The following is a 14,035-nucleotide window of genomic DNA, read 5'->3' as shown; positions in this document are numbered from 1 at the left end:
AGACTGGAAATAATATTGGGTGATTGCTGCATTTTGTTGACCAAAATGTTGTGATTAACATTGATAAAATATCTCTGTTACAAAGTGTAGAAAACTCAGTTTCATAACGATAGTGACCTTGGTTTTCACTTTCCATACACACACTTGAATATGAAGGATATATAGGGCTATGAATTTTCAGTACCTGACAATTTTTAATCAACACCCAGATGGCCAACAGCAACAAATGGCCCGAAACGAAAACTTGGCTACGAAATGTCGCTGGCACAAATAAAAAACAAATGCAAAATATTCCCTCGCAATTTTGGCACGTGCATGGCCCACATTGTTGTTGTTGTGCTTATTGTTATTGTTGTAGTTGTTGTTGGCGATTGTGTGAACCTTGATTAACGCAACAGGGCGGAGAGGGGGGTTGGTGGGAGGGTAGCCGGCTGGCAACATCGGCGGCGGGGATATTGTTGCTGTTTGCCAAATCTCTCGGCGCTGTCTCTCTAAATTTTAACTATGAATGTCCTGGGCCAGCAACAACAACTGAAATTATACACTGGAAAAAATCTAGTACTAGTATTTTGAACTGAAAATGCATCTTGGATTTCTTATATGTCATATGTTTTAGGATTATTTGATTTTAACTCCTGAGAATATTTGTATTTCCTTGTTTGATATTAAATAATTTAAAATGAAAAAATATTTTAAATATAAAAAATATATATTTAATTAATATAAATAAATATAGTTAAGTCCAACAAAAATAATTACTTATTTTAATTATTTGTTGACATTATTCTGGCATTATTTCTGGTCTGGGATTTTATTGTAGAATCCTACAAGCAACACGATAATTTCTCCGCGTGCATTTGCCTATTTGTGTGTGCGAGTTGTTTGTGTGCGAGTTGGCAGTAAAATTTGTTTACCAAAACCTTCTTAGCTTGGCTTAGTAGCCCCCGCACCGCCATTGTTTGTGTATTTGCATTTCGGCTGCTCTGGCTGTCTTGTGCACCCCAAAAGCATGCCCCAAAACCACCCATTACGCCCCCATTACCGCCCCTCGAAACCCCTACCCCTTTACCTACGCCCCTGGGTGTGAAATTTCATGCATATATGTATGTATCTATGAATGCGAGTGTGCTGGTGTGTGTATGTGTGTCTGCGTGTGTGTGTTGGTGAGAGAGTTCGTGCCTCGCCTTTGGCCTTTTTGCAGCTTTTGCTTTTTAGCCACTTTTGTTTGCCTTGCTGTTGTTGCCTTTGTTTGCCGCTCCTTGTTCCTTGTTCCCTGGCTTTGGGTTTAGGACACCGAGGAGTCCTTTGACCAGGCTGTCAGCGCCAAAAAGGGAAAGGGATAGGATGCGATAGACGGACCAGGGAGTATAGAAAACGGCGTCGCACTAAAACATCTCAGACAAGTGAAATGTAAATTGGTTTCCCGCCACTTCTCCATTGTCGCGGGAAATGCAAAGTGCATTTGGTCAAGACATTGTAAGCGATTCAATGGGAACATTATCCATTACTAAATACAAAGAAAGAAGTTAGTAAATACTTGCATTTCAAATAATTTTTTTAAGAGCTAAGTTCAACAATTAATATATACAATGGAGGAAGTTTGTAAATGCTTGCATTTCAAATAATTATTTTAAGAGCTAATTTCAACGGATTATACCTAGATAATTCACTAAGCATTTTTTATAGGGCAATAGCAACTGCCATTTTATTTTTCCTACTTAGTAATATAATAATATATTTTTAAAACATGATGAAAATTAAAAAAAAAGGCGAACTATTTAATACGGAAAAACTAAATAGGTAAGTAGTAAGTTTGGATAACAGGTCAGGGTAATCCATTGTCGAGGTCACCAGCTTCTAAACTTTCTGTTTTATGATATTGCCAGAATTTTATATTCCACGGCAGCCAAATGGAGGGATTTTTGGTAGCACGGAGTCTGAAATATATATGAAACCTGGCGCAGCTGCTCGCCGAGCATTGGGCGGCGTTGGGTGTCGGGAATCTCGGACTCGGCCTTTTTTGGCCACTGGAACCGCAGCGCGGAACGTGTTATGCAAATCTGGCTTGGGTTTTGCCAGCCTTTATTTGGCCTGCAATGGGATCTGCTGTTGACCATCTGCAGTGCCAACGGTGGCATCAAAAACAATTTAGCTGCTCCGCTCGGCAGTTTTTGCCACCGGAGCGCACTTTTTTTTCGCCCTTTTATTTGATTCACTCAAAATGTTAATTTAAATTGCAAACAGTCCATTGTTTCGCGCTTATTGTTCTTTTCATGTTTACCGTCGTCCCAGTTTGTAACCACCTTTTTTCCGCAATTAGCATGGCAATGAGGGTTGGCATGGGTTTTGGCCTAGGTTGTCGCATTAAAAATGATATCCTAAGTAGATTGCACAAATTGCTTACAATTATATTTAATAGCTCGTTCAAGTGGGCTCCATAAACGTGGAACGAGCAGCCCATTTAAACTGTGAGTTGAAAACTAAGGGATGGGTTCCTAAAGGCACCCATACCATTTCCATTCGATGCTCAAAGGCAAAAGCAATTTATCAAAAAATCGGTCAAGAGCACTCGGGAAACGGAAATAAGAAACGCGTGACCTTTGGCCATAGAAGAACTGACGTGAACGGTGTGGTTTCCGTTGAGAAATAATAGCAAGAGCACTTATCTTAAGTTTTAAATGACAGTAGTCTGGATTTACGTTCATAATATGTTATAAAAGATCGAAATTATTTTATATATTTCTATATTACAAATCTTGCTATTTCTAGTTGTTACGTACGATACCCCTTGATAAAAAAGGGAAGGAGAGTAGTAGGTCAGGCATACAGTATAATAAATGAAGCACATGTCCAATCACTTGTGCCATTTTGTTCGCCAATCAAAGTTTTCAGAGCGCTTGAAAAAGGAACTAAAACAAAAAGACTGAAAAGTTTGTGAACTTTCTGCAGGCCAACTTATCGACAGTCTCCGGGCCACAAAACAATCAAAGCGAGCGCCGTTACGAGAAAAAGGGGCGGGCAGGAAGGCAAGGGCGTGGCACACATCCGAGGGTAAACAATAAACTTCAATTATGAATATTTCAGCAACTGGGATGGCAAAGTGCAGGCGAAAGAGTTGAAACATACTCAAGGTGCGACAGCGGCAGGAAAAGGACAAACTTTGGGGCTAAAACTCTCCGTGGGCAACTTGGCGCGAAGGTGAGGAAAGTTCAGGGGCATTGACTTTGATCTTGGTCCTCCGGCTTTGTTTGCCATTCCATTCGAAGGCAAATAATAGAGGACCAAATAAGCAGCAGCAGCTCGTCGAGTTTGAAAGCAATTAAATGGGCTTTTCGCCTGGCTTAATGGCCAGAAGACGACGGCGGGGTAGCATCTAATTAATAATTAAATTAAATTTCCGTCCCAACCATAAAAGTATTAATTGCTGTCCACAAATCTGGCTTAGCCCAATCCCTCAAGTGGCCAATAACCCACCGATGCCGAGCTGAAAATGCCCATCAGCTCCCATTCCGTCCGAAGTGTTGCCTTGTTGCTTCCGGTGGTGGCAGCAGCTCGAAAACCAATTGCTCCGCCGACTCCTCCGACCTCCTCATCCCAGAAACTGGCTGCCGAGATTGGATTGGGCGATAATAAAAAATGAGCCATGCCCCAATGCCACCACTACACAAGCCAATGTAATGTGATGCTCGGGCACGGGCGACGTTTCCGCTTCCCGTTGGACAACTTCCGGTGGCAGCAGTTTGGCGCCACGTCACATTGACAGCCTCCACACGGCCTTATTAATATCGAAGTAACATGTGTGTGTGTGTGTGTGCCCTCCCAATGGCCGCATAAAATGCTTCAGCAGTATGAAAGCGCTAAAGTGTCTCCAACTGAACTGGAAAAAACATGTAAACAAGGTTTTTGGGCTTGCTTTAATACTTTTTGTCACACCAACAAAATTTTTTGTAGCGTATTTTTTGCCATTTGGCTATAGATTAAGTCATAATAAGTTGCCAGTTAATATCTATTGGATATCTAGAGTTTAGTAAATATTAAAAGTGCACTTATTATACATTTATAGGTATTTATTAGAAATGTCATCTTTAACTGCAGCCAGTTTTTTTTCACTCTGCATGAAGTGTGTGATAAAAATGCGCTGATGTTGGTGGAAAAAGATGGAAGACAGTGGCCCGAAATTGTATTGCAATAAAATGATTTATTTGCCCATATTTCCATTCGCAGGCCAGGGAGCGAGTCCAACTAAAAGTGGCAGTAGAGCCACTGACATGTTGAAATATGCCATTGTCTTGTGGCACGCGCGTCAAGGACAGGATTCTTTGTGGGGCGACGCTCATGAAAATGTAATAATTCCGATGCTGAAAAGGACAGCCTAGACTGCCATGTGGAGTGTGTTGATAAGACCACACGCCGTAGAACCAGATTTTCCATCTGCAGAGGCCCGTGTCGCTCAGCTCGGACTTGTGTTATGTCATCCGCCTTCGTTTTATTGCAGCCGCAACTTTTATTAAATCGTCATGAGGAACAACCGAAGGAGCAGGAAAAAAGGAGCAGGCAAAAAATTCATTTTTGGACTGGCCCCTAAAAAAAAAAAGAAAAGAGTGAAACCTTATCTGCAAATGTCGTTTGCCTTCCTGTCTTCATTCCCTTAACGATCCGGACGTTTGGATTTTGGGGTAGAACGAGTGAAGAAAGGGATTCACTTTGGCTCGACTTTATTGGCCTTAAAATAGCCTGCCATGAATGCCATTTGCCGGGTTTATCAACGGCAATTGGGCCAAGCCCAGCCCAGTCAAACCATTGACGTAGATAAATTTAATTTACCTTCTATTTGGCTTGCGAATTTATTTATATGCTGATTTTGAAAACGAATTTGCTTGATGGAACAATAACAACGCAATTCGTGCAGCTTCTAAAGGACGAAATTGAGTTAACTCGGCATAAAAGCCAGCCAACTGCCAAGGGAGACAAATTTGCTTTGACAGGTCACGGTGGCGTATACGCAACATACGTATCACGTATCCGCCATGTCAGCCGTATATGCTCAATTTTCGCAGTCACATGTTAAGCACGCCTCATCAATGCCATCGCCATTTTGCAATGACATTCCAATAGTTTTCTTTGATTGCTTAACTGACGCGAACGACTGAATTTGCATAATGCACGTTTATCAGCCAACAAATTTGCATTCACAAACTATTTCGTTATTGTGAACAATAATATTGATGCATATTGAATTAAAATACCTAAGCAATTTAATTAAAACTTATTTGAATAGCAAGTATAAAGGAATTCAAATGTGCTGTGTCAAAGACAATTGAAAGGCAATCGTTTAATCAATATTTGTACTGAATTAGGGAAAAGAAAAACATGAAATTTTTCATAATTAATGAAAGGGCGCACAGCAGAGAAATGCCAGGGCTCAACACTCTACAAAGGGAAAAATAGTTTAATGGCATTTTAATTACAAAATGAAACGAAAAGACCGTGGAAGGCCTTCGATATTTAACTGTCAGCTGGGGATATGCCCCATTTTGTTGCCTTTGTGATTATTAGTATCGCTGTTGTTGGCACGGTGTAGTTACAAATGGTCGGGCTATAAATTGCCACAGCCATAGTGTCCATCATGTTGAAATGCTTGAATTTTTCATTGCTTGCATTTCAATTTCATGGCCAGCCATTAAAATTGACGGCCCACCCACGCCCCCTTACATAAACGCCCCCACAATGTGCTGGGTGAAAGAAAGGAAAGAGGAAGCGAGAGTGATAAAAAGAGGCCAATAGCAAATAGCCAAAAAGTCGTGTCTTCAATTTCACAAAAGATTTGTGCTACCAAAATATTTGAAATTTAAAGAAAACCTCTTGATTGCAAAACCATTTATATATTCACAGTTTTACCATTAGGTCGTTTTCAAATTTTCTTTTTCATTTTCCATTTTTTATGCTCACGATTGGGATTTTCCTCTATTTCTCCGCGAAAATCGGCAGCCCGTTCTGTGCAGAATTTTCCCTTCGCTGAATTTTCCTTGAAAGCATGTTGCATAATTTACGGGCTGTGAACTGCGAGGAATGGAAGAGAAGCGGGTGTATCAGCTGATTTGCTTTTTGCTTGGCTTTTGGATTTTAAGTTCAGTGCAGCATGGCGTCGTTTGCGATTAGACTGCTGGCTCCAAAAAGTGTGCTACACACACACAATAAAATGTTTCTTTGCATTTGAGATTTGTGGCTGCAACAGCTGCTGCCACGGTGGCTAGCCTTTTTCAGATTTTGGCCAAACCATTATTTAGAGTCCAACTGGGCGTGGAAGCGACTAATGTTAGCGGCAATTGCGAATTCATGATTCACCAGGGAGGAGTTGAGGCAAATTAAATTGCCAAATTGACGGGGGAATTGTATAAACAGCTAAATACTTTCTGGCTTGCTTTTAAATGGAAATCATTTACATTCGTTTCATTGGTGTCTTTGTTGTTGTGGTCATAATTGTTGATTTGATTTTGGTACGCGGAAACTCAATTAATCATCACAAGTCAAATTTTATTTCATATACAGCAGAATTTCATAATTTTTACGGAATATCGATAATTATTGGGGAATAAAATGGGAAAACATTCGAAAATTCTTCAAAAGTTTAGGTGTGATCATTAATATATATACTTTATATAGTCGGAAACGCTTCCTTCTGTCTGTTACATACTTTTCAACGAATCTAGTAAACCCTTTTACTCCACGAGTGACGGGTATAACAAGCAAATCTGAAGATTTATGAATAAATACATATATGTTGCATATTTGCTGTTTAAAGTAAATAGATACATCTAAAATTAGTTGAGCCTCATTAAATTCTATCTTTTAAATGCTTATTTCACTTATTTCTGCTTAAACACTTATTTCTCGCAGTGTGTTCGGGCAATCTGACAATAGGCGAGCGTACATCTGTTACGCTGATTGATTTATCACTCGATTGAAACAATTTGATCTGCATGCGCTTGACAGTCGCTTGATTTACGCCAGTGCAAACATGGCTAATCGGCCTCCAGCCATCGAATGTGTCAACTCAACACTGACCCACAAAAGCCAATGGCTTTGAGATTGACCCCCAAATGCCCCCAACTGCCCCATCGTCCTCATCCGTTGGGGGACTCTTGCTTGGCACCAGGCCACATTGAATTTATGCTCGCTAAACTTTATAATTAATTACATTCGCATAATAAACGAACTTAAATATGAAAATGAAGTGCAAATACAGGCAGCACAATAGGATGACAAGGGGGGCAGATTGAATTGAGCAGGGGGTTTGGAGGGGGGTGGAAAATTCTGGGTATGGAATATTGCTCCACCGTTTGTGCATAAAACAGACAGACGCGTTACAAGCAGCGCGGTGCCAGAATTTAATGCCGCTTACATGAAATTAATTTGCACAAAATCAATTTCAATTTACATTCATTGTGGCTGCCACAAAAAAGGTGTCAAAATGTGCCGGAAAAACTAAGGAAAATGTGGAAGGGCGGCTCTGCTTTCTGACATTATGTCATTGTGGTTTCAAAAATTCCGCGTTGGTTGGAGCCAACGTGATAAATACATAATGATAAAACATCAAATTTACATTAACTAAATACTAATGTGCTTGGCTTAGTTTTTACATAAAAAAAAGCGTTCGTAATTCGTTTTTCATGTACCACATGCAGATTATTGTGAAATGATATATAAAAAAAACGAATATTCACAGTCAAATTGGAAGAGTGTTATCAATCAAAGAGCTATTGTTCGTTTAAAATTATAAGCACAAGTTTTTATGACTTTAACAAATATATTCGAATTTATTTTTCCATCGCCTCTGAATTCATTTCGTTAGAATCTATTTGAATGTGGTCTGCTGTGGACTAAGCAAAAGTTATTCGCATATAAAGCACACAATTGCGTGGCTGTTTGGTGTGCGGTACACCATATATGGTTTACACCAACAAGCAGTAGAATTTGTCTGGTTGGAGCCATGACAGGATAATGTGAACATGAGAAGCGCTACCAAGGAGCGCACACACACACACACACACTTGATTGCCTGGCTTAGTTGTGTGGCTGGGGCTTGGCATTGCCTTCACTCTTCTGCACCTTCTCTCTCGCTCTACGGGATAATATCGCCATCAATCAGAACCCCCGAAAACAGATCCGATATGCATGTTGTATTCGCAAACGATGCTCCTGGGCAGGCCAATCGGTTGGGATTTGCTCTCGGGAACCAGGACATTCAAGTGTATCCATATTTTATGCGTATTTGATCAAGCCCAGTTTACAGGGGAATTGGAGCCGAAATATATAGCCAAACCAAATTGGATTAATCTTGATAATAGGTTAAGGTGCATGAATTGGCTGGCATTTGCTTCTTTAAGAAAAGGGAGTGTTTTTAGCAAATTTATACATAACCAACAAAGTAACAATTCATTAATAACTCCTAAATTGCATTAATACTAAAGCTGACACATTAATTAAAAAATGTTGTGTGAAGCACTCTTACAAATTAAGTAAATCGTTAGCAATGCACTTCAGCTTTGCCCATATTTAGCTAAATTGTTATACCTATCAGTTCACAATTATCAAAATCATTCGAGTGCTGGGCAAACTCTAATTTTCATGCAGATAAAGTGAAGCGCATAAGTGAGCACTTAAAATGGCGAGCATTCATGTCAAGTCTCAAAATGGACAGAAAATACTCACTCAGATATCATCATGTGTGTGTGCACTTAAAAATTGCATTGCCTGCTTTCAGGCGGCGAAACTGGGTGAAGCGGAAATACAAAGGCGTTGGGAAAAGCCAAGCGAAAAGTTGGTGGAAATGCCAAATGCGAAACGAAGCGAAATCGCCTCGGGGCCAAGCCTATGCAAATGCGATCCGAAAGCGAGAGCTCATGGTAATTGAATCACGCTGCGAGTTGTAAGCGAGTTGTAATGCATTCCCTCACTTACCCCGCCCCACAAATTTTCCCCCCGGGCAAGCCATTAGAAAAGTGCACGAGTGGATGGGGGGTTGGGTTGTGGCGGTGGGGGGTGGGGATTCATATGGGTGGCATGTTGGGAGATCGTATTCGTGTTTGACAAACGGCATTTCAATGCTTTCAACGCACACGCAAACTAACAAACAAACAAATAACAAATATCATTACAGCGACTTACACATGCAACGGCTGGCTGACAACGACAGAAATACATGGGATAAAGCTGCAGATGTTCTCAAAATAGTAGTAGCACAAATCAAATCAAATAAATGGAATTAAAAATAGGAATTTTGAATATTATTGAATTTATGTTTTTGATTCTTAAATTCATGATTTGTCAAAACCAAAAAGCACATTCTGCACACAGTATTGGATTTGAGAACTAGAAAAGTTTTTGAATAGATGCAGAAGTTCAATTTGCCAATATTCGCTGCTATTTTTATGCCTACCACTGTGCAAATGAACACGGCAAAGGATATGAAAGCCGGCGACGACAACGAGCATACATAAAAGATGAAGAAAAATTGCATATAAATGCGGAAAACACTTGCAGGGGCGGCGGCAAGCGGAGGGGTGGAGCGGTGGTAAGGAGATGAGAGAGCTGCTTGCCATTGTCAAGTGGTTGTTGTTGGACGGGAGGCGAAGACTGGCGCTCAACCGCCGATTGAACTTCACAGGGCGTATGCGTAATTTTTGCATATATATGAACAATACATATGTACAGGGTTACTCTATCACTATGGCCACCATATGCAATTGGAAAACTCTTTGCTCGACATTTGTGGCATGAGTATTTTATGAGTTCTGCTCTTTCCGATAGTTTTGACTCATATTTTATGATAAATATCTTTGGGGAACGAAAGTATTCATAAAAGTATTTATAAAAGTATTCATAAAAGTATTGATAAAATTATTCATTAAAGTATTCATAAAAGTATTAATAGAAGTATTCATAAAAGTATTAATTAATGTATTCATAAAAGTATTCATAAAGGAATTCATTAAAGTATTCATAAAAGTATTCATAAAAGTATTCATAGAACTATTCCCGTGCTTAAAAAATACTGCAAAAAGAAGTCAAAGAAGTTTGACTGTGGGACTTCATACCTGAGAATGAGAATATATGCAAATTCGCATACATCCGAACACAAATAAAAATTCTCGACTCCTCCCATACATCTTCATTCAATATACAGACCGCGATGTCAAAAGCGTTTTCACGTTGCGAGCAACAAAAGCTGTGAAATAGCATTAAAAATGCGACAACAGAGTGAATAAAAAGGTGCACGATGAACTCTAGATCGATGGCCACCACATAAGCACGTACTGAACTTTAAAGCAAATTGAAAGTAATAATAATAATATAATATTCTTTAAACTTAGGAAACAGGCAGAAAATGCCTAAGAAATACAAATATTACACTAATTTAAATGAATCTAATATACCCTTTACCCTACTAGTAAAGAGTAACAAAAATTTAAGAACAACCCAAAAATTGGTTTATCTGTTTTTAAAGCAAAATTCCAGCAAAAGCTAATAACAGCTTATTATTCAGTCACTCGAGGAAGTTGTAATTTTCGACACTATATAGTAATAACAACAGAATTAATTGAATCTTTTCAAATCCTGCTAATTCCAGTGATACCAACGTTGACAGTTGATTTCAAAACATTGCCACGCCCAATTTATCGCCCACAACCCACACCTTTGGACCAATGTTGATATTATCATCTTTTTTTTGTTGCCAAAAACATTTAATACTGCACTCTCTTGCTTTCCACTTCAGTTTAATTGGGAGTATGGTACTTAAAATTATTGACCATAAAGGCGGTCTTAAACTTAATAGCTCGCTGCTTAGTCCACCAATCTCGACTGACATTCGAATATTATAGTTTTCCTGGCAGCTGGGACATCTCTTTATTTTCATTAAGCTTATTTCCGATTATATATTGCACTGTTTCCCAAGCTTGAGGATTTTTCCATCTACCCAGTTTTCTCTTGACACATTCGTTTTCTTTAAGACCAACAAAGGTTTAAGTCTGTGACATTTTGCTACGCTCTGCATTTAAATTAAATGTTCATGTACATTTTGTGCTTCTGTTGGCTTGGTCTAAAGCTGCTAAAATATTCTGACTGAGAGAATATGTAAAACAACAGAGGTAGCATCTAAAAACAATATCAACAATAGGGGAACACCAGGAGATGCAACATCAACAAGGTTTTGGAATCATTCTTATCAAGTTTTAACCACCTAAATTGGAATAGGCTAAAACATATGGTTGTTAATGCACTACTTTTGTTATCGAACAGTTAAGATAAAGATTGATTATATGAGTGCTCATCAGTACTCTTATTACTGGTTCATCGTTTGTACTGGCGATGCGTAAACTTTGAACTGCTATGCAAGTGATGAACAGAAGGGGAATGAAGGAGCGAAGGGTGTGGCAGGCGGAGCTGGACGGGGGAAAAGGGGGAAAATGGGGAGGTTGTCAGGACATTTGGTATTTGGGGGGGTAATCTTGGCATGCACAATGAGCTCTCGATGACGTCGCGTGTGTGTTTGCTCACAGGCTATCTGGCAGCCGCAGTGGCTGGAAACATTTTGGCCTCGCATGCAGGACAAACAACTCTGGGGGCTTAAAGGAGGGAGTGGTTGTTATAGGCAGGGGCCTAAAGGGGGGTGGTTAAAGGGGGATCGTGTTTGGGGGCAGCGGTGCTAGTAAGCCGGTGGAACAGGTGAGCCAGTCCAAAAACAGCCGAGGGCCCATTTTCGCGGCCCGTTTGCACTGCAATTAAGAGTCTGACCAAGAACAAATGCCGGCAATTTTGCACTTGGCTCACATTTGGCTCAAACAGCAAACCTAATTAAGCTGAAAGCCAAAATCAACGTGGCAGTATGATCGCACTGCGCTGCCCTTAAATTTTTTTGAAAATATTAAGTCGTCTATTTGTGGCAATTTAAGAGAGTATCTAGTAGGTCATCAGCTCCATTTATAAAAAAAAACAAGAGAGAATGCTGTAGTCAAAATTTAGTTAGAAATTTAGACAAATTAAAAGGTCCTAAATAATTGCTCAATTCTTTCTGAATCAAAGTGTATTAGGAAGGGAATGAATGAACTATAATAATCTATAAGACATTTTACTAAAAGTAATGAGCTTTTAGTAATATGTCTTATAGAGCAAATTGGTTTATATTTATTTTTTAACGTATCTCAATACCTACAAGAACTTTACTTTTTGAACTATAAATCGAATTCATTTTCATTTTTTCTAGACTACTGTGCAAGCAGCGGCTCAATTATATATTATATATTATTATTATTATATAGAACATATTCATACAGTAATAAAAAATAAATCAAAACCCTAATAAAATTATGAAAGAATATCCAAAAATGTTTCATTAATGTGGGCGTGGCAGTTTTGTGCGGTTGGTGGGCGTTAGAGTGGGCGTGGCGACATGGGTCAACAAACTTGTGCTGCGTTTATGTCTCTAGAATCTGCATGTTGAATCTCAACCTACAAGCTTTTATAGTTCCTGAGATCTCGACGTTCATGCGGACAGACAGACATGGCCAGATTGACTCGGCTTTTGATCCTGATCAAGAATATATATACTTATAATGGTCTACTCTATTTTTTATTTTCTACTCTACATATATAGTTCTTATGACCTTTTGTGATGCTTTGATAAATACTAGGTTTTGATTCACCAATAAAAAAAGGTAGTAGTGAATGGAGCAGCGGGGTCACCAGTGCACCCACACACACTCAAAAGAACACAAAAACACATACCCCAACATACACACACTGTGTTTGGAATGGGTGTAATTAAATATGAAAACATATGTTTCCCCTTTGTTTTTCACAGGCTCGAGTAAAGTCAGAAAAATCAATAAGGACTTCGAGGTCCACGGAATTCGCAATTTATTAACCATATGCATAAAGGACGACCAACTGAATGTATGGATATGGGTATATACGGATAATATGGGGCAATAAGTGGGCGAGGGGCGTGGCAGCTGCAGTCGGTAATTTGTATTTAAGTAAGTTAAGTAAATCAGTTGACGACTCGGCGAACGCAAATCGTCAAATATTTATAAGCTGCCAGTTGAGCTCGCTACAAATTTTATGACAACCACGGGTTGGGGGCTGAAAGTCGAGGCATTTTGTGGGTTTTGGGGGCTTTGGAGGCCTGGTGGCCTAGTGGCATTGTCAATTATGGGAATTATGAGCAGTGAGTGAGTCAGCGGAACGGCTGTTGAAGCTCATCCACCGACAACTTTGCGCTCCTTCCTCAATTTACCTCCCCTGGCAATTGCGTCAGCAGTTAATTTTTATGTATTTTTAAAACGCTGCCATGCCCCACAATTTTCCCCTTATTATGTGGGCCCTACAATATTAACGGCCATAAGCGACGGGCCAGATAAATATCGCGACAACGACGAGCACTCGATACGAATTTATGCACTTGACTCGAGTGGGAATCCTTAAAAAAGAGAAAGTAAATTACTTCAAGACCAGCAGATGATTGAAATACTGAAGGACCTATAGAATGACGAAGACAGCAGTTTTTTTCGAACATGTTCTTATCAGCGTTCAAATGAAGCGTTTGCTATATGAGGAACTGGGTGTTAATGGGATTAAAAACTAAAAAGTATCTTTAGAGAGAAAGGTATAATGTATAAAATATAAGCTATTTAAAGAATTTGCCCTTAAAAATAGTTTTGAATTTAAAATAAAGAATTTATCAAGGCAAGGCTATGATATTTAAATCAATGATTTATCACCACTATTGATAATCGTGAATAAAGGGAAGTGGTTTAGTCACTTATACATACATCTTATAGCCTTTTAAATTTACCATTGATTAGGTGCTTAAATGCAGCAACCCTTTCATTCGCAAAAACATAGGGTGCTCAGCTAAGAAAAAATAACTGAAGCCAAGCTCATTCTCGAAGCATTCCAAAGTGCACTGGGCCAACGTGGCGTATGGGTGATGTGTGATGGGTAATGGGTGATGGGGACTCACAAAGCGGGGGAT

General features: G+C 39.4%; 1 protein-coding gene and 1 long non-coding RNA gene across 3 annotated transcripts in view; one reads left to right on the top strand and one right to left on the bottom strand.

The window, feature by feature from the left end:
* The window catches only part of LOC6727576 (patj homolog), a 29,434-nt gene that overhangs the window by 2,887 nt on the left and 12,512 nt on the right, over positions 1 to 14,035 (bottom strand). The window lies entirely within an intron of this gene.
* Positions 8,180 to 9,276, top strand: LOC123327259. Its single transcript, XR_006541870.1, has 3 exons — positions 8,180 to 8,652; positions 8,765 to 8,906; positions 9,161 to 9,276. It is a non-coding gene; the product is annotated as an uncharacterized LOC123327259 (long non-coding RNA).

This window comes from Drosophila simulans, chromosome 3R (assembly GCF_016746395.2).
Source record: "Drosophila simulans strain w501 chromosome 3R, Prin_Dsim_3.1, whole genome shotgun sequence".
NCBI lineage: Eukaryota > Metazoa > Arthropoda > Insecta > Diptera > Drosophilidae > Drosophila > Drosophila simulans.
This window is presented reverse-complemented; position numbering and strand designations above follow the sequence as displayed.